The sequence below is a fragment of the Bubalus kerabau genome, chromosome 2 (genome assembly GCF_029407905.1).
Source record: "Bubalus kerabau isolate K-KA32 ecotype Philippines breed swamp buffalo chromosome 2, PCC_UOA_SB_1v2, whole genome shotgun sequence".
Lineage (NCBI taxonomy): Eukaryota > Metazoa > Chordata > Mammalia > Artiodactyla > Bovidae > Bubalus > Bubalus kerabau.
The window spans coordinates 35,624,656-35,647,840 of record NC_073625.1 but is presented as its reverse complement, the minus strand read 5'-3'; the positions used below and the strand labels follow the sequence as shown (position 1 = coordinate 35,647,840).

Here is a 23,185-nt window from a genome sequence, read left to right as displayed (position 1 = left end):
CTAACACCAATAAAAGATGTCCTTTTCAACATAGAGGATTGGAATGCAAAAGTAGAAAGTCAAGAGATACTAGGAATAGCAGGCAAATTTGGACTTAGAGTACAAAATGAATCAAGGCAAAGGCTAACAGAGTTTTGAGAAGAGAAAGCACTGGTCATAGCAAACAACATTTTCCAAAAACACAAGAGACAACTCTACACATGGACATCACCATTTAGGCAATACTGAAATCAGACTGATTATGTTCTTTGCAGCCAAAGATGGAGAAGCTATACACTGTCAGTAAAAACAAAGTCTGGAGCTGACTATGGCTCAGATCATGAGCACCTTATTGCAAAATTCAGGCTTAAATTAAAGAAAATAGGTAAAACCACTAGACCACTCAGGTATGACCAAAATCAAATTCCTTATGATTATACAGAGGTGATGAATACATTCAAGGGGTTAGAAGTGGCAAACAAAATGCCTGAAAACTACAGATGGAAACTACTAACATTATACAGGAGGTAGTAGCTAAAAATAACCCAAAGAAAAAGAAATGCAAGAAGGAAAAGTGGTTGACTCAGGAAGCTTTGCACATTGCTGAGGAAAGAAGGGAAGGGAAAGCAAGGCAGAAAGGGAAAGATATATGCAAATGAATGCAGAGTTTCAGAGAACAGCAAGGAAAGATAAAATGAAAGAAAGTGAAGTCTCTCAGTCGTGTCCGACTCTTTGTGACCCCATGGACTGTAGCCTACCAGGCTCCTCTGTCCATGGGATTTTCCAGGCAATAGTCCTGGAGTGGATTGCCATTTCCTTCTCCAGGGGATCTTCCCAACCCAGGGAGCGAACCTGGGTCTACAGCATTGTAGACAGACACTTTACCGTCTGAGCCACCAGGGAAGTCCAACAATGAAAAGAAACAGAAGAAAATAATACAATGGGTAAAATTAGGGATTTCTTCAAGAAAATTGGAGCTCTCAAGGGAATATTTCATGTAAAGATGAGCACGGTAAAGGACAGAACAGGAGGACATAACAGAAGCAGAAGAAATAAAGAAGAGGTGGCAAGAAAACACAGAGAACTATACAAAAAAGGCCTTAAAGATCCAGATAACCGCAATTATAGGGTCACTCACCTAGAGCCAGACATTCAGTGAGCCTTAGAAAGCATGACTATAAACGAAGCTAGCGGAGGTGACATAATCCCAGCTGACCTATTTCAAATCCTAAAAGATGACGCTGCACTCAATGTCAGCAAATTTGGAAAACTCATCAGTGGCCACAATACTGAAAAAAAAAAAAAAAAGTCAGTTTTCATTCCAATCTCAAAGAAGAGCAATGCCAAAAAATGTTTCAACTGGTGTACAATTGTGATCATTTCCCATGCTAGCAAGGTAATGCTCAAAATCCTTCAAGCTAGGCTTCAACAGTATGTGAACCAAGAACTTCCAGATGCAGATGCTGGGTTTAGAAAAAGCAGAAGAATCAGTGATCAAATTGCCTACATTCATGGGATCATGGAGAAAGTATAGAATTTCCTGAAAAAAATCCTCTTCTGCTTTACTGACTATGCTAAAGCCTTTTACTATGTGGATCACAACATTGTAGAAAATTCTTAAAAGGATGGGAAAATGAATGAGATGGGGTATATATAGTTGAAATGATGAGGTTTAGTACTTAATTCTGAATGAGACGCCTCCCTTTCCTTCTCCAGCTATTGCTACTAGATTTGGGTGAAGAAAGAAGTATTAGCACAAACATTACAAAAATGTTACCTTTGGGGCAGTAAGTCAGTGTGTATGGTATACACTCTATGTGTGCTGAGACACAGTGAAGAGAAACTTATGAGTATATAGAAAATATCAATTAAATTTATTTTTATAAACAAGATTTTGGAAGTTATTAACAATTACTTCTAAATAAAAATAGTTCAACTTTTATCATTTTCTTTTAACCATTAGCTCATGAATTTCTTATCCTTAAAAAGAAATTGGAGGTCATGATCAGAAACTATATTTATATATGTGTGTGTTTATGTGTGTGTGTGGGTATGTATATGTACATATCTATATGGTACATATGCAAAACAACTATAAACAGGTAATAATTTTAAACTATTTTGTAGCAACCATTGTGATATATATTAATTTCCATTAGCCGACCTTCAAAACTTGCCATTTTTACCATGACAACCTGCTCAATCTGTCATTCTTCTTTAGTATTTATACATATCCTCATCATTAATCATTCTTCTTTAATGACCAAATTACATATACTATAAGAACATTTTACAATTTCTATGTGGTTCTAAAGTCATCTTTTGCTAAGTAGCAGAAAACTTTCTTCCAAGTTGTCATGAGAGTGAAAAAAGAAATCACGTTGAATGGGAAAATCAGGGAGAATAATATCCTGAAGGTAGGGATCTTAAATGCCAAGTGCCCTTTCTCAGCCTCAGCCATTCATTCTGAAAATGGCCTATCAAAAAAGCTTAGAGGGAGCAGTTTAATTACTGTTCGTTTGACATATGTAATACATTTTCAGTAGCAGGTCCATGCATTTATTTAAAGCCAAATGTTGTACAACAAAACTGTCCTCCAAGGTATTTCTTTGTACCATTTTTCCCCATTTGGCCTACCAACTGATTTTTTTAAATAACCGTCTTTTTTGGAGATAGTTTAAAATAAGCCTTTAATCATGTTCCTCTTCAGGAATAATACAAACCAGGATTGGAATTAAGAGAAGAGCCTTGTTTGCTTTTAAATACTTAATTTAAATATTTAATGGTATGTACAATTTAGGCTTTTATCTATACATTTATGCTTCTCTGATTGTTTTCTACACTGTGTCTATGGCAGTATGGACACTTCTACCTGATTGGACTTCTGCATCTTTATTTATTACATAAATAAGGGTCTGGACATACATAAAGAAACTAAGGACTGATTTCCCTCAGTGGATGGCCCTAGGGGAGAGTCCTTGTCTATTTTAGTATATAGCACCATCCCTGAAATATGTCATGAAATCATAAGCAGTAATTAAATAAACAGATGAAATCTAACTATGTTGAAGCTGAAGCTCCAGTACTTTGGCCACCTGGTTAAAAGAGCCAACTCACTGGAAAAGACCCTGATTCTGGGAAAAATTGAAGGCAAAAGGAGAAAAGGGTGGCAGAGGATGAGCATCCTCTCATATATGTAGCATCTCATATGTAGTATTACTGACTCAAGGGACATGAATTTGAGCAAACTCTAGGAAATAGTTGAGGACGGAGGAGCCTGGCGTTATGCAGTCCATGGGGTCTCAAAGAGTCAGACACAACTTAGTGACTAAATAGCAACAATCTAGTCAAATATGCTAAAAAGAATCAAAATACTAATTTTATATTTTAAGTAACTTAGATTTAAAGACATATTAGGTGAAAAATCTTTATATAGGTGGCCTTTGAACAACCCAGGTTTGAACTGCCAAAGTCAGCATAAATGCAGATATTTTTCAGTAGTAAATATTATACATTATACAATCAACAGCTGGTTGAATGTGGGGATGTGGAAACCTGGATATTGAAATGAAACAGGAAAAATTTAAGTGGATTTTCAACAGCACTGTGCCCCTAACCCTCACCTGTTCAAGGGTCAATTATATTGTTCAAGGGTCAACTATATACATATGTATATATTCTGCATTTATTAGCCATTATCCTGTTCTAAAGATTAAGTCATATAAATTTTTGAAGAACTAAAAATCTCTTTAAGAGCTGTCAATATGTCATTAATGGCAGTTTTGAAGTTTATCCAAATAATTAAGAGATAAAGTATATAGATGGACAGAGATAAATGTCTGCGTTCAAACATCTATGTCTGTCTGTCTATGTCTGTACTTATCTATCTATTTATCCATCTTGATAAGATGGGGTGGGTGTGCAGGGAACTACAGCAACAAGATCCAGAAGTTTGAATAAATCTGGCAAAATTTCCTATCCCATGTAAATGCAGTGCTCTGGTGACCCTTGCCTATGCTACCATTTTTACATGCTTAATTTTTAATCTTAATATGTTCTTGTATCACATACAGCTACAAGCAAAATATTTTTAATGACCTAATTCCTGGTAAAATTTGCCACTAAAAAGTATTAACTAGCAATCTCCTTCACTTATTAGGATTGTATGAATATTAGTTTCAACAAGACTCAGTCGGAAGACTCCAATAATCAAGAATGGTTCAGAGAATATTATATTAAAACAAACAAGCAAAATAACCCCCTTGTATTAATCTACATAATCCCTCTTTGGTTTAATAGGATTTTAACTAGCTCGAAATATATGAGCCTCTCTGAATTTTGAAGGACTTAAAGCTTCCTTCCAAGTAAGCAAAGTGGATTAAAATAAACCTTTGTGTTTTATGATTTGCACTGAACTGACCTATACTGTGAGTTTTGCTAAAGCCCTTAAGTGTTTTCTTTCCTAGTAGCTGGCATCTCTCTAGAGTAAGATCATGAAATTCTATTTCCTTTGATATACTTCAGCTAGCAAACACATTACATGAACAATGCCTTGCCAGATACTCTTTCTTCTCCCAAACCTCATACACCCCATAAAGCATTTCTCTGCTGCTTACATACATCTGTGATAAATACCATCATTTAAGGAGAAAAATAAATTATTTGAGAAAATCTGGAAATGGAAGAAATAGATATTAATGAGATATCAATCAGATGTTAAAACAGATCAAGACCATGATGAATTTGTCCTTTCTTTCTCAAAATTTTCTCTAAATTTCTAGTAGTCAATGTTGACAAAATGAAACACAACCTTACTTTTGTATTGTCTGCATTGCTGACTTTGACATTTATAGGATGACTGGTTTACAGCTCTTTTTTGTGTGTCTTTGATTTATGAAAGTGAAACAAAATATCATGCATGCTTACACTGTGTAACAGCTAAATTTTGTATCACTTATATATCAGTACAAAAATAGGGTATAAAATAAAGGAATAGGTAATATATAGCTTCACCTTTGTATGTTGGGGCTACAAAGTGAAATTAACTAAGTTGCATAATTAAATATGGGTGATAAATAAAGATGTTTTATTTATTTTATCTCATTAGGAATAAGAAAAAGGAAGGAAGGAAGGAACAGAGGAAGGGAAAAAGGAAAGTTGAATTTATTAATCAATAATGAAGGGACATGGAAGAACAGGCTGGTTCCAAATAGGAAAAGGAGTACGTCAAGGGTGTATATTGTCACCCTGCTTATTTAACTTATATGCAGAGTACGTCATGAGAAATGCTGGGCTGTAAGAAGCACAAGTTGGAATCAAGATTGCCAGGAGAAATATCAATAACCTCATATATGCAAATGACACCATGCTTATGGCAGAAAGTGAAGAGGAACTAAAAAGCCTCTTGATGAAAGTGAAAGAGGAGGGTGAAAAAGTTGGCTTAAAGCTCTACATTCAGAAAATGAAGATCATGGCATCTGGTCCCATCACTTCATGGGAAATAGATGGGGAAACAGTGGAAACAGTGTCAGACTTTATTTTGGGGGGCTCCAAAATCACTGCAGATGGTGATTGCAGCCATGAAATTAAAAGATGCTTACTCCTTGGAAGGAAAGTTATGACCAACCTAGATAGCATATTCAAAAGCAGAGACATTACTTTTCCAACAAAGGTCTGTCTAGTCGAGGCTATGGTTTTTCCTGTGGTCATGTATGGATGTGAGAGTTGAATTGTGAAGAAAGCTGAGCGCCGAAGAATTGATGCTTTTGAACTGTGGTGTTGGAAGAGACTCTCGAGAGTCCCTTGGACTGCAAGGAGATCCAACCAGTCCATTCTAAAGGAGATCAGCCCTGGGGGTTCTTTGGAAGGAGTGATGCTAAAGCTGAAACTCCAGTGCTTTGAAGAGTTGACTCATTGGAAAAGACTCTGATGCTGGGAGGGATTTAGGGGCAGGAGGAGAAGGGGACGACAGAGGATGAGATGGCTGGATGGCATCACTGACTCGATGGACGTGAGTTTGAGTGAACTCCGGGAGTTGGTGATGGACAGGGAGGCCTGGTGCACTGCAATTCATGGGGTCGCAAAGAGTTGGACATGACTGAGTGACTGAACTGAATGAAGGGAGAGCTGTAAGACACAAAAGGAAATGTTTGAAGAAAGTGGACCGATGACTGTATGCAAGTATTTGGAAATATAAACTTTAAAGATTTCCAAAGTGTGTAAACTGGAGTGATGTTTTATGGATTGGCTGACTTTCAGAATTGTAAGTTGTAACTGGCCGGTTCTGAGAGCCTACCTATTGATGCCGACTTGTCATGGATCTTTTAAAACCCCTTTCACACAGCTCTAGTGGTTAGATATGATTAGATCCAAAGAACAAAGAGTCCTTCCCTCCTCAGTCAGAAGTTCTTTATCCTCACTCCCTCACTTTGTCCTTCTAAGCCACAAAAGCAGGAGATGTTATGAGGAAGTGTCCAGAACCTCTCGAGTGTTGCTGATGCTCCTGGAAGGTAAAGGTTTGTGAAAGTCTGATTATCAGTCTGAACATGATCAGCATGATTGCATTCTGGTCTTTTTCTTTGATTTATGGAATCATGTAAGGACAGTAGCTGTACAAAAGCATCAAGCCTCTGGATAACATATCAAAGCATCATGAAACATGCAAGTACAATAAATTATTATAAGATTTTTCAGGCTTGATCAAGAAATCAAGTGCCAATGACTCCCTAAGTCTATATTTTCTTTTAATTTCATACATTCTTTAATTTAAATTAGATAAAGTTTAGCCAGGCTGCCTCTTCATCAGTACAGATATAGATTTTCCATGTTAATTGTGGTATTCATTTTGGAATATGAAGTCTAGCAATAGTGCACACTTACTGCTGCTTGGCTGAAAGAAAATCAGAAACTACTCTTTCATCTGTAATTACTTAAGGTAAGCAACTAAATGGGCAGGGTGTCTCATTAGGAAATATGCTATCTTATTTATTAGGTAAAGTGAGGAATGAATGTTGATTACCACCTTGTACTGTTTGTTCCAATGAGCAGAATAATCTTAAAAAGTATGATTACCAAATAAGAATTTTATCCCTCCCATCTCTTTAGGAAGACTATCCTCTGAGAAAGTTGAAGTCATACATTTATAACTGTCTAAATTTTTATTCCACAGAAAAACAAACCTTGTTCCCACATTGGAGTTAAGGAAAAAAAAACGATTCCCACATAAGAAAAGAAATTAGAAAATGTGCAAGTGATGTAACCAATTTTAGTGGAGTTCTAAGTATGCTATCTTTGGCAGTGTGTGAAAAAAATATCACTGCCTACACCCCTACAATATTTATTTACCTATTTCATCACAAGGATAGTTTTACTTTATGTTCAAATGAGTATCATTATAGCTAAGGGGGTCTGATATACCTTTATATTATCCTCTTTGTTTTCTTATGCATGAACAGTTAGAGCAGATACAATCTGAAGTAGTTCATTTGTATTTTGAGGCATTACCATATGCAAAATTACCTAAATTGAATATACTAGAAATAGTTTGGCATAGCAGAGCTAGAGTTTGTCCCTAGTAAAACCTAGACCTAGGCAAGTTATTAGTTATAGTAAGGGGGCACCTTAGATGTAGCCTTAAAGGTGGCAGAGGAAAAACAGAACTGATACTATAAAGCAGAAATGTGTATAAAGAGTATGTTACAAACACAGTTCTGGGCTTCTAAGAGTCTCCTGTTCAATGGCCTTTACCAAATACAGGTTACCTCATGCATATTCCAAAGATTTGGCTCATAGTTTGCTTCTACAGACTACTTTTAGAAGTCTTATGAACACCCACAGTTTAAGAGGTATAATCTATAAGATTATGAATATAATCTTCTACTTTGATAATGGATGAAGTTCCTTTAACTGGTTAGTATATATTCAAAGATAAATTCCTTGTGCTTTAATTGCTTACAAGGTAGTCAAGAATATCTGATAAGAGACATATAGAACAGATTGATGGTTGCCAAGGGGGATGAGGGTAGGGGAGGGATGTGTTAGGAGCTTGAGATTAGTAGATGAAAACTATTATATCTAGAATGGATAGACAACAAGGTCCTACTGTATAGCACAAGGAACTATTCAATCTACTATTGAATATATATATATTCAATATCCTGTGATAAAACATAATGGAAAAAATATGAAAAAGAATGGACATACATGTATAAATGAATCACTTTGCTGTACAGAAAAATTAACACAATGTTGTAAAGCAAATATACTTAGATAAAAGACATTAAGAATTAATATCTGGTAAGGTATATTTTGTGGTATGTCCAAGGTCACTATTTCTCCGATGTCTGTTGCAGAATACTGAATCTCTTGGAACAGGTCATGTAGGCAATTACTTTGGGATTAGATGGTTGAAAGCAGGGAAGCCTATGATAGAACTCATAAGAGTTGGTGCTTTAAAATACTTAGCTATTCAGTTTGTTAAACACTGGAAACAAGTATGGGTGGATGTATTTTTATTTGCAAGAGCATATAAGTAACCAGTTCATAGCAGGTAATCTATGACTTCTCTGTAAGAAATAATGAAAGGATATAAGAGCTAAAAATTACCACTCCCAAAAATCATAATGAGTAAGCCTCCAGAAAAATAAATATGCATCATGAATAATGATACTAATCTTTTTTGCACTGAAATAAATATAAATCTTAAATGCATTACTTTTAGTTACCTAATAACTGTTAAAGACAATATCATACACTGACATATGTTTTTGCTGAAGCAACTTATAAAATGAAATCTCATTCACTACTTTGAGAAATATGTTTAACAATACTCGCTGTAGAAAAAAATTTGTAAAATCACACCAAAAACTAAATAGATAATTAAACTTATATTCTAATATGTTTTAGTTACCTTTTCTTTAAAGGAACAAAAGAAACAAAAGTAACCAACCAAGAATCAGAAACACAAATTAATTTGTCTATAAAAGTAGGGGTTCTCACTTAAAAGAGCAATGAACAGATATGCCTGAATATTTGAATGGAAACTCTGTGACTGTAAATATCAGAATATATTAAAAAAGGACAGCTTTCTTCCATAACTAGCACATCTAGCAGTGTAGGACTGTCAGGGGAGTATGTAATTTCCTTGGTTCTGTCCTGCCGCAGCAAAAATTTGAAGCACAGACGGACCAGTGTTACAGCTCCATGTTACAGCTAGTTTTATTTGGCAAGCAAACGAAAATACATCCTTGAGACGTGAGGGTGGCCAACCCAACAGACACGAAGAGAAGAGAGAAGAGCAAAGAAGAGAAAAAGAGAGTCTCAATTTTGGTTCCTCTTTATATGTTTTTTCTCCTCCCCTTGAGCCTGCCCTGTGTAAACTGGGCTAGCCAGGAGGGCTGTTTGCTTCACCTGAAGTTTTCATTCTGGTCTTTGGACCTTACTTGGTTCTAATTTTGTGGGCTTTTTTCCCTTCTTTGTCTTTTAGCTACCACTATTTTGGACTCTTTTTTCCTATTCTAACTACCTAACAAGACTAACTATATTTTCTTTGTACAAGAGATCATTACATGCCCTTCATGTTTCCCAGGAGAAAGAGAAATGAAAAATGACCTGAAGAGTCAGGCATGAAAGACATATTGTAGGAAATAATCTTTACATAAGGTTTATACAGCAAAGAAATAATTTGCATTGTAAGTAAAACAGCTGCCAGTCTAAGTTTACTGGATTCAAGTAAAGGTTTAGTAAAGGATGTGTTTGCACACACAATTCTCTCTCCTAAAGAGCATGTATCAGTTTGGACAGAATATCAGTCTCTCCTAAAAACAGGAGGGAACATACACTTTTGTGGTATAGACACCACAAAACACTATGTATTTCAATAAAAGATTCAACCAGAATTTTTAAACAAATATTTAAAGGCTGAAGTTTAGCTAGCATAAGAGTGTAAAACTCCTGAGGTCCATTGGCAGGATTATATCCTCTTACAGACTTTCCCTCCAGGAATCCCACAGGTTGCTCACCCTGAATATCTGAGAGCATCCTGAGAAGGCTTCCCCTCTAGCACTGCTGAAAGAGATAAATTGTTACTACTCTAAAAGCTCTGCACTAACATATCTTTCCTAAGGAACTGAAGATTTAATCTACAGAGGGAAGTTACCAAAATTTATAGTCTCTGGAAAATAGTAGAGTCTCTGAAGCCAGGGGAAGGAAATGTTGAAAAACAATAAAAATTCCACACGCCCATTTTCCCTATCACTTCTAGGAAACAAAAGGCCTCAATCTACATAAGTAAAGACATCAAAGGGGCTTCAAAGGTGGAACCAGAGATCAAATTGACAACATTCTTTGGATCATAGAGAAAACAAGGGAATTCCAGAAAAAAAAAAATCTAGTTTTGCTTTGTTGACTACAATAAGTCTTTGAGTGTGTGGATTAAAACAAACTGTGGAAAATTCCTAAAGAGATGAGAATAATAGACCACCTTACCTGTCTCCTGAGAATCCTGTATGCAGGTTAAGAAGCAACAGTTAGATCCTTACATGAAACAATGGACTGGTTCAGAATTGAGAAAGGAGTACAACAAGGCTGTATATTGTCACCCTGCTTATTTAACTTATATGTGGGTTACATCACGTGAAATGCTACGCTGGATGACTCACAAGCTAGAGCCAATATTCCCAGGAAAAAAGTCAACAACCTCAGAAATGCAGACGATACCACTGTAATGGCAGAAGAGGACCTAAAGAGCCTCTTGATGAGGGTGAAAGAGGAGAGTGAAAAAGCTGGCTTAAAACTCAGCATCCAAAAAACTAAGAACATGGCAACCAGTCCCCTCACTTCATTGCAAAATGATGAAGAAAAAATGGAAACAGTGACCCATTTTATTTTCTTGAGCTCCCAAATCACAGCAGACTATGACTACACCCATGAAATTAAAAGATGCTTGCTTCTCAGAAGAAAAGCTATGACAAATCTAGACAGTATTAAAAAGCAGAGATGCCACTTTGCTGACAAAGGTCCATATAGGCAAATGAATGGTTTTTCCAGTAGACATGTACAGATCTGAGATTTGGAACATAAAGAAGGCTGAATGCCAAAGAACTGATGCTTCTGAACTATGGTGCTCAAGAAGACTCTTAAGAGTCTCTTGGACTTCCAGGAGGTTGAACCAGTCAATTCTCAAGGAGATCAATAATGAATATGAATATTCATTGGAAGGACTGATACTGAAGCTGAAGCTCTAACACTTTGTCCACCTGATGTGAAGAGCTGACTCACTGGCAAAGACCCTGATACTGGGAAAGATTGAAGGCAAAAAGAGAAGAGGGCGGCAGAGGATGATATGGTTAGATGGCAGCACTCACTCAATGGACATGAGACTGAGCAATCTCCAGATATAGTGGAGGACAGGGAAGCCTGGTGTGTTGTAGTCCATGGGGTCGCAGAGTTGAACAAAACTTTGCAACTGACATTGAAGCAGTATCACAGGGAAAACAGTAAAAAACCAACAAACAAAAAATGTTATCTAGGCAAGGGGATAGGCTGAGTGTTACAAATGAAGAGAGAGCAATAGAACAATTATTATGAACAACACAGAGTGTAAGATTGAGACTTCATGTTCTGAAAAAATCAGAATAACCAGGTATATCCTATCGCCCATCTCCATCACCACATTACCAAATCCAGTTCAGATGACAATGGACTTGCTCTGATATGCTAAGCAAGGAAAACCCAAGAACAAATAGGCAAACACAAGATATTAGAAGAATTTGATGCCTCTGATTCGCTGAGGGTAAACATAATAACAAAAGAACTCAAAACCAGTCTGATTCCTGAAAATTTCAAGACTACTTACTAAGTGCTGCAGAAGGCAATCAGAAGTAATCAGTAATCCACTTATTGTTTAAGCCTACTTTAATATGCTAAAGGTATACCAAAATTAATGCTAACAACCAGATGTGCCCCTAGAGCTGACACCCAAATAACCGAACCTTGCATTTTGCTCATTTAAAGTATGGTTAATCTGTACTAAATTGGATTCATGGGTTTGCGAAAATCTCTCCAAATTACTTTCCAGAATTGCTTTATCTTCTAATGAGATAAATATATTTATCTAGTTATTATCATTATACCTTTACATAATATACACTAGACTTTGTAGATTCCTTAACAAGATGGCAAAGTAGAAGGACATGCACTCCTGTGAGAACTCCAAAATTGCAACTAACAACTGAACAACCATAGACAGAAGAATGTTGGACCCCACCAAAAAAAGATACCCCATGTCCAAGGGCAAAGGAGCAGCCCCAACAAGATCGTAGGAGGTGCGAAATCACATTTAGAATTGCTCAGAGGAGTAAGAAAAAACTCTGTGCACACCAGGACCCAGAGATCCACAAGAAACTGAGCCAGACCTGCCTTTGAATGTCTCAGTGTCTCCTGTGGAGGCATGGGTCAGCAGTGGCCTGACACAGGGACAGAGGCACTGGTTTCAGCAGACCTAGGAGGCCCGGTATGTGAGCCCCACCATAGAGCCTAGCAGACAACCCAAAAACTGGAGAAGAATTATACCAAAGAAGTCCTTACACTGTTGTGAAAGTTCCAGGGCCTCCAATAGCTGAGAAAAGAACAGAAGGGAAAGGGAAAGGAAAGCAGGAAAGATATATCCATCTGAATGCAGAGTTGCAAAGAATAGCAAGGAGAGAAGAAAGCATTTAGAAGTGATCAATGCAAAGAAATAGAGGAAAATAATAGAAAGGGAAAGATTAGAGATCTCTTCAAGAAAATTAGAGATGCCAAGGGAACATTTCATGCAAAGATGGGTACAACATAGGACATAAATGGTACGGACCTAACAGAAGCAGAAGATATTAAGAAGATGTGGCAAGAATACACAGAAGAACTATTAAAAAAAAAAGATCTTAATTACCCAGATAACCATGAGGGTGTAATCACTCACCTAAAGACAGACATCCTGGAGTGCAAAGTCAAGTGGGCCTTAAAAAGCATCACTACAAACAAAGCTAGTGGAGGTGAATGGAATTCCAGTTGAGCTATTTCAGATCCTAAAAGATGATGCTATGAAAGTGCTGCAGTCAATATGCCAGCAAATTGGAAAACTCAGCAGTGGCCACAGGACTGGAAAAGGTCAGTTTTCATTCCAATCCCAAAGAAAGGTAATGTAAAAAGAATGTTGAAACTACTGCACAGTTGTACTCATCTCACACTCTAGCAAAGTAATGCTAAAAATTCTCCAAACTGGGCTTCAATAGTATGTGAACTGCGAACTTCCAGATGTTCAAGCTGGATTTAGAAAAGGCAGAGGAACTGGAGATCAAATTGTCAACATCCATTGAATCATAGAAAAAGCAAGAGAATTCCAGAAAAACATCTATTTCCGCTTCACTGACTATGCTAAAGCCTTTAACTGTGTGGATCACAACAAACTGGAAAATTCTTCAAGAGATGGGAATACCAGACCACCTTACCTGTGTCCTGAGATATCTGTAGGCAGGTGAAGAAGCAACAGTTAGAATCAGACATGGAACAATAGACTCGTTCCAAATTGGGAAATGAGTATGTCAAGGCTGATGTCACCTTGCTTACTTAACTTATAAGCAAAGTACATCATGCAAAATGTTGGACTGTATGAAACACAAGCTGGAATCAAGATTGCTGGGAGAAATATCAATAACCTCAGACATGCAGATGATACCACCTTTATGGCAGAAAGTGAAGAGGAAGTAAAGAGCCCCTTGATGAAAGTGAAATAGGAGAGTGAAAAAACTGACTTAAAACTCAATATTCAAAAAACGAAGATCATGGCATCTGGTCCTATCACTTCATGGCAAATAGATGGCAAAGCAAAGGAAACAGTGACAGATACTATTTTCTTGGGCTCCAAAATCATTGCAGATGGCAACTGCAGCCATGAAATTAAAAGACGCTTGCCCTTGGAAGAAAAGCTATGGCATACTTAGACAGCATATTAAAAAGCAGAAACATTACTTACCAACAAAGGACCTTCTAGTCTAAGCTATGGTTTTTCTAGTAGTCATGTGTGGATGTATGAGTTGGACTGTAAAAAAAGCTAAGTGCTGAAGAACTGATGCTTTTGAACTGTGGTGTTGCAAAGGCTCTTGAGAGTCCCTTGGACTGCAAGGAGATCAAAGCAGTCAATTCTAAAGGAAATCAGTCCTGAATATTCATTGGAATGACTGATGCTGATGCTGAAGCTCCAATACTTTGGCCACCTGGTAAGAGGAACTGACTCATTAGAAAAGACTCTGATGCTGTAAAGATTGAAGTTACAAGGAGAAGGGGATGACAGAGGGTGAGGTGGTTGGATGGTATTCACTGACTCCATGGACTTGAGATTGAGCAAGCTCCAGGAGTTGGTGATGGACAGGGAAGCCTAGCATGCAGCAGTCCATGGATTTCAAAGAGTTGGACACGACTGAGTGACTGAACTGAACTAACTAGACTTTGTTATGTAAATATAATGCTTCCATAGTTTTGGACCCTGAGTTTTTTGTTTGTTTGTTTGTTTTACATTTCCTAGTCATTCTAGTAGATATTTGGAACATAAGGACTCATGGAATTTTTTTTTTAATGTTATCAGCAAGAACAGGAAATCCAGAATAGTATTCTATTAAAAAGTTTACATCATGTATTTTGATTTTCTTATTATTCCTTATTTCTTCTCTTTCTTTGAGTAATTTTTTTCCCCCAGAGGGAAATTTTTGATAGACTTCCAGGCAACATACAAACCATAGCTACCTTCAGCGTCCTTCCACGTGTTGCTTCCTATTGCATTTGATTACATTTCTGATTCTTTTGGTTGTTACCGTTGTTGGTTCATATAGTTATCACATACCAACTTAGAAACCTAGGAATTTTGACAATGTTCATTTTCTAACATTCCTCCAATTTCTCTAACTGCTCCTATTAGGAAAAAAGTACTTTATAGTATTTATGCATACTTTTATTTTTCTTTGTTGTTTCAACATCAAGCCTTGCTTTAAATTGTTAATTCAGGTCTCTTCAACAATTGATACTGGGAAAACTGGACAGCTACATGTAAAAAAAGGAAATTCTATCATTCTTTAATACTATATGCAAAAGTAAGCTCAACATGGATTAAAGATCTAAATGTGAAAGCAGACACTATAAAACTCCTAGAGGAAAACACAGACGGGGCACTTTCCAACATCTCCCAGAATAATGGAAATAAAAACTGAAATAAACAAATGAAACCTAACTAAACTCAAAGGTTTTTGAACAGCAGAGGAAACAACAAACTACACAAAATGACAATCCCAAAATGATTGGGAGAAAATATTTGCAAATGATATGACCAACAAGAGATTAGTCTCCAACATTTACAAACAGCTCATGAGGCTTAATATCATCAAAACAAATAACTCAATGAAAAATGGGCAGAAGACCTAAATAGATATTTCTCCAAAGAAGACATTTGGATGGCCAAAAAGCACATGAAGAGATGCTCAACATTGCTAATCGTTAGAGAAATGAAAATCAAAGCTACAATGAGGTGGTCATCATCAAAAAATCCACAAACCACAAATGCTGAACAAGGTGTGGAGAGAAGGGAACCCACCTACATTGTTGGTGGGAATGTAAATTGGTACAGTCACTATGGAGAGGAGTATGTAAGCTCCTTAAAAAAATTAAAAATAGAGCTACCATATGACCCTGTAACCCCTACTCCTGGGCATGTATCCAGAGAAAAATGTGGTCTGAAAGGATACATGTACCCCAGTGTTCACTGCTGCACTGTTTACAATAGCTAAGACATGGAAACAACCTAAATGTTCCCTGATAGAGGAATGGATAAAGAGGATGTGGAACATATATACAATGGAATATTACTATTGAAAAGAATGAAATAATGCCATTTGCAGCAACATGTAGGTTCCTAGAGATTGTCACACTGAGTAAAGTAAGTAAGACCAAGAAGGAGAAATATTGTGTGACATGCCTTATATGTGGGATCCAAAAAGAAGTAATGCAAATGAACTTATTTACAAAACAGAAACAGACACACAAGCTTACAGAACAAATTTACAGTTGCCAGAGCAGAAGGATTGGAGGCAAGAGACAGGAAGTTTGGGGTCAATACATACACACTGCTATATTTACAATGGATAAGCAACAAGAACCTACTGGATAGCACAAGGAACTCTCCTCAACGATATGTGGCAGACTGGATAGGAGAGGGATTTAGAGGAGAATGGATATGTATATATGTATGGTTGAGTCCCTTTATTGTCCAGCTGAAACACAGCTTTTCTATTGATACTACCTTGTATTTCTTCATAGTGCATGCATGCTCAGTCGCTTAAATTGTGTCTGACTCATTGTGATCCTATGGACTGTAGCCCACTAGGCTCTTCTGTCCATGGGATTCTCCAGGCAAGAATACTGGAGTGGGTTGCCACGCCCTCCTGCAGGGAATCTTTCCAACCCAGAATCAGACTCACATCTGCCTGAACCTCCTCCATTGCAGGCAGATTCTTTAACCCACTGAGCCACCTGGGAAGCCTATTTCTTCATAGTACCTAAAATAATTCCAATGAATCAATAATTAAGTCATATATTGTTACCTAAATGTCTATGTTCTCTTGGAGAATATAAACTCCATGACCACTTTGCATTCCTTATAATCTAGCCCTGCATCTACTCTTGTTAAATATTTGCTGTATAAATAAATGGCCATTGTAGGAAGGTGAATAGATAGACCAAAAGAAATAAGAAACTATGATTTAGAATTTTAGCAAGGATTAATAAGAGGCATCTCATAATACTTTTCCAAAGCCAGGCATCTTAAAGATTTCCTCTATTTTCTATTTTAATTTCCACATATTAGCTTATTTTCATCTTATAATTCTGTGGCTGCTACACCAAATAATCACCAACTTGATGGGGTAAAACAAAAGCAATATGTTCTTTCACAGTTCCAGATGGCAGAAGTGTGAAATCAGTGTACCTCTGGAGGAAGACTGTTCCTTGCCCCCTCTAGTTTCTTGTATCTGCCAACAGTCCTGTATCATTCCTATCTATGCCCCTGTCTTCATATAACTTTCACTTCTGTGTTGATGTGTCAAAGCTCATTTGCTTTTCTCTAATAAGGACACTTGTGATGGATTTAGGGGCCAAATGGATAATCCAAAATAATTTCCACGTGTCAGGATCCATAACTAAGTCACATTTTTAGACTTTTTTCCAAATAGGGTAACATTTACAGGTTCCAGCAATTAGTACCAGCAATCGTTGAGTAGCCATTTTTCCGGTCTACTACTCCTCCTCTACATAACACAAGGCACTAAATTATATTTTGAGAATTTTCCATTTTCATATCCTGATTCAAAAAATTAAGGTTACAAAAGAGTATAAATTAAAGTTTCTAAATACAAGCCTGTCCTTGGACCATGCAAATAATTAAATTCTACGGACATAATAATTTCAGTTTAAAACAGTTAAGAAAGAGAGTTTGGGAAATTGTGGGGGTATTTTCATTTATATAAAATGCAGTATGAAATTTAGATCATACCTTATTTCACTCACTGGAAAATAGTTAAAATATTGGGCACATAGTAATGATTATTCCTCATGACTTCCCTTCAACTCATACCTTACTCTACTGTCTCATCTCTAGTTTTCACTTGTAAAACCATTTTCACTTCTGACTCTATATTTATTAACCCTACCCTGAAGAAAGCACATGGAGGAAAAAACCCACTAAAGCAAATGACTGACCCAGTTATTGCCTGAATAAATGAAAACAGAAAGAGAAATTAGAAACTCCAAAATTATGCCTTAACTTAAAACAGAATAAATTATAATATTTCTCCTTGTGAAATAATGAATTGAGAAATAAGGAAGTTTTTCTGTTTACAATAAGATATACAATATTGATGGCAATAATCTCATTGAGGTTCTCATAAAATTAACAGATCTTTAAAATGCTATTTTGATGCCCATTACTGATAAATTGCCATTCTGAGATTTCCAAGGCAGCATCATCCACCTGAGCCTCTTGGAGAGCCTGCTCTGTATGAAGACAGCTGCCATGAAAGAAGTCCAAATCCCTGGGATCAACACACTGAGGAGTCCGAGTCAGCCATGTTGAAAAGCTGTGTTGAAAGAGAGATGCTATCCCAGCTCAAATTTCAGAGATATGAATAAAAAAGCCTTCAGAAGACTTCACTTTCACTTTTTACTTTCATGCATTGGAGAAGGAAATGGGAACCCAGTCCAGTGTTCTTGCCTGGAGAATCCCAGGTACCAGGGAGCCTGGTAGGCTGCCATCTGTGGGGTCGCCCAGAGCTGGACACGACTGAAGCGACTTAGCAGTAGCAGCAATAGCAGAAGATTTCATCCCCACCAGTTGTCTCACTGTCACCTCAAGCAGTACCCCCAGTGAGAACCATCTGCCTAATTCCAAAGTGCAAAACTGTAAGAAATTATAATAAATTGTAATCTTAAGGCATCAATTATCTCTTCCATAAATGAGGAACATCAGTTTGAAGGAGTATGATATTCTATTGATAGTGTGATTAGCTGACTAGAGTGACAATCTCCATGAGATGACCAACTACATTGGACTGGCCAGATCTCACTGACATAATTCAGAGGACAGCCAGATGTATAGACCTGGCCCTGCTTATTAGTCACTAGCTGATACCCTTAAGACATCCATATATTGCCAGTGCAATCTTGATGAAACTACCCCTCTCCCCATCTTTAAGTTTGCAAATTCCTTTTAAGAAGTGAATTTTTGTCTTAATTCTCACTCATTCTACCAATAGTTCTGGATTCTTCACCCTGCTGCCCTCACCTGCATGTGGACATATTCTCTATATTTATAAAGTGCCGCAATCTGTGTGTGGCTTCCCGGTTGGCTTAATGGTAAAGAATCCACCTGCCATATGAGAAACTGCAAGAAACCCGGGTTTGATCCCTGGGTTGGGAAGATTCCCATGAGGAAGAAATGACAACTCACTCCAGTATTCTTGCCTGGAGAATCCCAGGGACAGAGGAGCCTGCCAGGCTACAGTCTATAGGGTTGCAAAGAGTCAGACAAAACTGAGTGACTGTGTATGTTCACATACCATCTATGTGCATCATTGCAACCAGGCTAACAATGCCTTCAGTCCACATGAAATGCTTGGGCATTAACCTATTTCAGCCTCAATTTTGACCTTGCAAATACTTTTTGCTAATTAATCAAGGTATTCTTTAGCATGGCCTTACATACTACATGTATATATTCTGTTTCTAGGATTAGATTACAAAGCCACTGAAGATAAAAACCATTTCATACCTTTTAAAAACCCTGATGTATATGAACACGTATTTGATTAAAAAACAAATAAAATGATCAATGATGAAAATGAATTACAGTTAGATATTTATATGCCTTCCTCTTTACTTGCTTAGGTAAGAATTGAACTGAATTAATTCCTATGTGTTTTCAACTCCTTTCCTAGGTGTCGTAGTTAGTAAATAATGTTTTTACTGAATATAATTATACACCATTCTTAAACATAAACACATTAATAGCTATGAAGTATGGCTACATAATGTATGTAAGTTTTATAATCTTACAATTTGGTTAGTATATTCATTTATAGTTTTAGTTGTATTAGTTTGACCACTCTTGTTTCTTTTCCTTAAGAAAGGGTGAAAATCTTTAACTTCATTTGTGAGTCTTCATGCACTTCAAGTACTAGTGTGAACCATTAACAAGACCATAGGTGTAATTGACCAATTAACTGCCTGTTTATCAAATTTGGTTAAGGTGCATGTGTTTCATAAGAGTATAGTGTCTACTGGCCAGAAAACTTGAGCTGTTCCCCAGAAGAAAATAACCACTAGGACTATGCAATTTTGATATATTTTTATGATGCTGGATATTTGCTTTATAACCTTAAGTTTCTGTGCTTGCTGCTGCTGCTAAGTCGCTTCAGTCGTATCCGACTCTGTGTGACCCAATGGACGGCAGCCCACCAGACTCCCCCGTCCATGGGATTCTCCAGGCAAGAACACTGGAGTGGATTGCCATTTCCTTCTCCAATGCATGAAAGTGAAAAGTGAAAGTGATGTCGCTCAGTCGTATCCGACTCTTCGCGACCCCATGGACTACAGCCCACCAGGCTCCTCTGTCCATGGGATTTTCCAGGCAAGAGTACTGGAGTGGGGTGCCATTGATAAGGAATAGATTTTTAAACTTAGAAATATTTCTGAGAAACAAATTATTTAACTTTGCTGAAGAAACTAATATTAAATATAATAATATAATAAGAAATACAATAATATAATATTATAAATATATTATAATACTATAATAATGATTCCACCAAAACCCCATGCACCATTTCTCAGGGGGGGGGGTGGGGAAAAGATCTCACTGGTCTCCCTAGCTTGAGGGAGAGCATTCAGGTCCCCATCTCTGTCACACTTAATGCTTTATTCTTTTTGTAAAAGAATGTAAAAGTAGAACAATCAAACAAAAGGGACAACAGAAAAATTACATATATTACTTTCATTTTTTAAAGTAATTTTAAGATGATATTTAGAACATGTAAGTTATATAGAAAGATAGTTCACCGGACTCCAAACATAGATACTATCTAACGAGGCAAATATTATCCTGGATAACTGTAGCTTTAGTTTTCAACATTAGCTATTTTTCTCATATTCAGAAGAGTTCCAATACAGCAGATCCTATGGCAGTCCAATAAATTACTCATCTCCTCTTCCTGCCTAATATGGTGAATATTAAATAAAAATTGACAACAAAATATGCATTTTATATAATATTGTGAAATATATTATCAGGATATTGCCGAAACCCTTCATTTTACCTTGCTTATTCATCTGAAATCCAATGTTTACATTAAGTACCCTTATCTCTTCTTCTAGCTTACAAATAGCTGTCAATGTCTATCATCACAAATACCCCGCCAGGCTCCTCTGTCCATGGGATTTTCCAGGCCTGAATACTGGAGTGGGTCACCATTCCCTCCTAACAGAAGTACAAAAACAATGAGTTAAGTCAAAGGGTGATCTTTCTATCTGACCTTAAGGAAACATTCATTTATGATAAAAAAAAAAAAAATCCCTCCAGAAAGCAGGCATAGAAGGAACATACCTCAACATATTAAAAGTCATATATGATAAACCCACAGCAAACATTATCCTCAATAGTGAAAAACTGAAAGCATTTCCCCTAAAGTCAGGAACAAGACAAGGGTACCCACTCTCACCACTACTATTCAACATAGTTTTGGAAGTTTTAGCCATAGCAATCAGAGAAGAAAAAGAATAAAAGGAATCCATACTGGAAAAGAAGAAGTAAAGCTCTCACTGTTTGGAGATTTGACATGATCCTCTACATAGAAAACCCTAAAGTGAAGTTGCTCAGTTGTGTCCAACTCTTTGCGACCCCATGGACTGTAGCCTACCAGGCTTCTCTTTCCACAGAATTTTCCAGGCAAGAGTACTGTAGTGGGTTGCCATTTCCTTTCTCCAGGGGATCTTCCCAACCCAGGGATCAAACCCAGGTTTCCCACATTGCAGGATAAAGCAGACACTTTACCGTCTGAGCCACCAGGGAAGCAGAAAACCCTAAAGACACCACAAAAAATTACTAGAGCTAATCAATGAGTATAGTACAGTTTCAGGATATAAAATTAACACATAGAAATGCACTAACAATGAGAAAACAGAAAGAGAAATTAAGGAAACAATTCCATTCACCATTGCAACAAAAAGAATAAAATACTTAGGAATAAATCTACCTAAAGAAAAAAAAAAAGACCTATATATAGAAAACTATAAAACACTGATGCAAGAAATCAAAGAGGACACAAACAGATGGAGAAATATACCATGTTCATGGATCAGAATAATCAATATAGTGAAAATGAGTATACTACCCAAAGCAATCTATAGATTGAATGCAACCCCTATCAAGCTACCAACGGTATTTTTCACAGAGCTAGAACAAATAATTTCACAATTTGTATGGAAATACAAAAAAAACCTCAAATGGCCAAAGCAATCTTGAGAAAGAAGAATGGAACTGGAGGAATCAACCTGCCTGACTTCAGACTATACTACAAAACCACAGTCATCAAGACAGTATGGTACTGGCACAAAGACAGACATATAGATCAATGGAACAAGATAGAAGGGCCAGAGATAAATCCATGCACCTATGCACCTTATCTTTAACAAAAGAGGCAAGAATATACAATGGAGATAAGACAATCTATTTAACGAGTGGTGCTGGGAAAACTGGTCAACCACTTGTAAAAGAATGAAACTAGAATACTTTCTAACACCATACACAAAAATAAACTCAAAATGGATTAAATATCTAAATGTAAGACCAGAAACTATAAAACTCCTAGAGGAAAACATAGGCAAAACACTCTTTGACATAAATCACAGCAGGATCCTCTATGACCCACCTCCCAGAGTAATGGAAATAAAAACAAAAATAAACATTTGGAACCTAAATAAACTTAAAAGCTTTTGCACAAAGAAGGAAACTATAAACAAGGTGAAAAGACAGCCTTCAGAATGGGAAAAAATAATATCAAACAAAACAACTAACAAAGAATTAATCTCAAAAATATACAAGCAGCTCAATACCAGAAAAATAAATGACCCAATGAAAAAATGGGCCAAAGAACTAAACAGACATTTCTCCAAAGAAGACATACAGATGGATAATAAACACATGAAAAGATGCTCAACATCATTCATTATCAGAGAAATGCAAATCAAAACCACAATGAGGTACCATCTCATGCCAGTCAGAATGGCTGCTATCAAAAAGTCTATGAACAATAAATGCTGGAGAGGGTGCAGAGAAAAGGGAACCCTCTTACATTATTAATGGGGATGCAAACTAGCACAACCACTATGGAGAACAGTGTGGAGATTCCTTAAGAAATAGAACTGCCATATGACCCAGCAATCCCACTGGGCATACACACCAAGGAAACCAAAACTGAAAGAGACACATGTACCCCAGTGTTCATCGTGGCACTGTTTACAATAGCTAGGACATGGAAGCAAACTAGATGTCCATTGGCAGATGAATGGATAAGAAATCTGCGGTACATAAGCATACTGGAATATTACTCAGCCATTAAAAAGAATGGATTTGAAT

General features: G+C 36.9%; 1 long non-coding RNA gene across 1 annotated transcript in view; it reads right to left on the bottom strand.

Annotated features, from left to right (window-relative positions):
* Positions 1-1,182: 1,182 nt before the first annotated feature.
* LOC129643211 (uncharacterized) overlaps positions 1,183-23,185 on the bottom strand; it is a 314,944-nt gene continuing 292,941 nt past the window's right edge. Inside the window, exon 3 of the long non-coding RNA XR_008710153.1 lies at positions 1,183-1,268. This is a non-coding gene — a long non-coding RNA (uncharacterized LOC129643211). The remainder of the gene's footprint in view (positions 1,269-23,185) is intronic.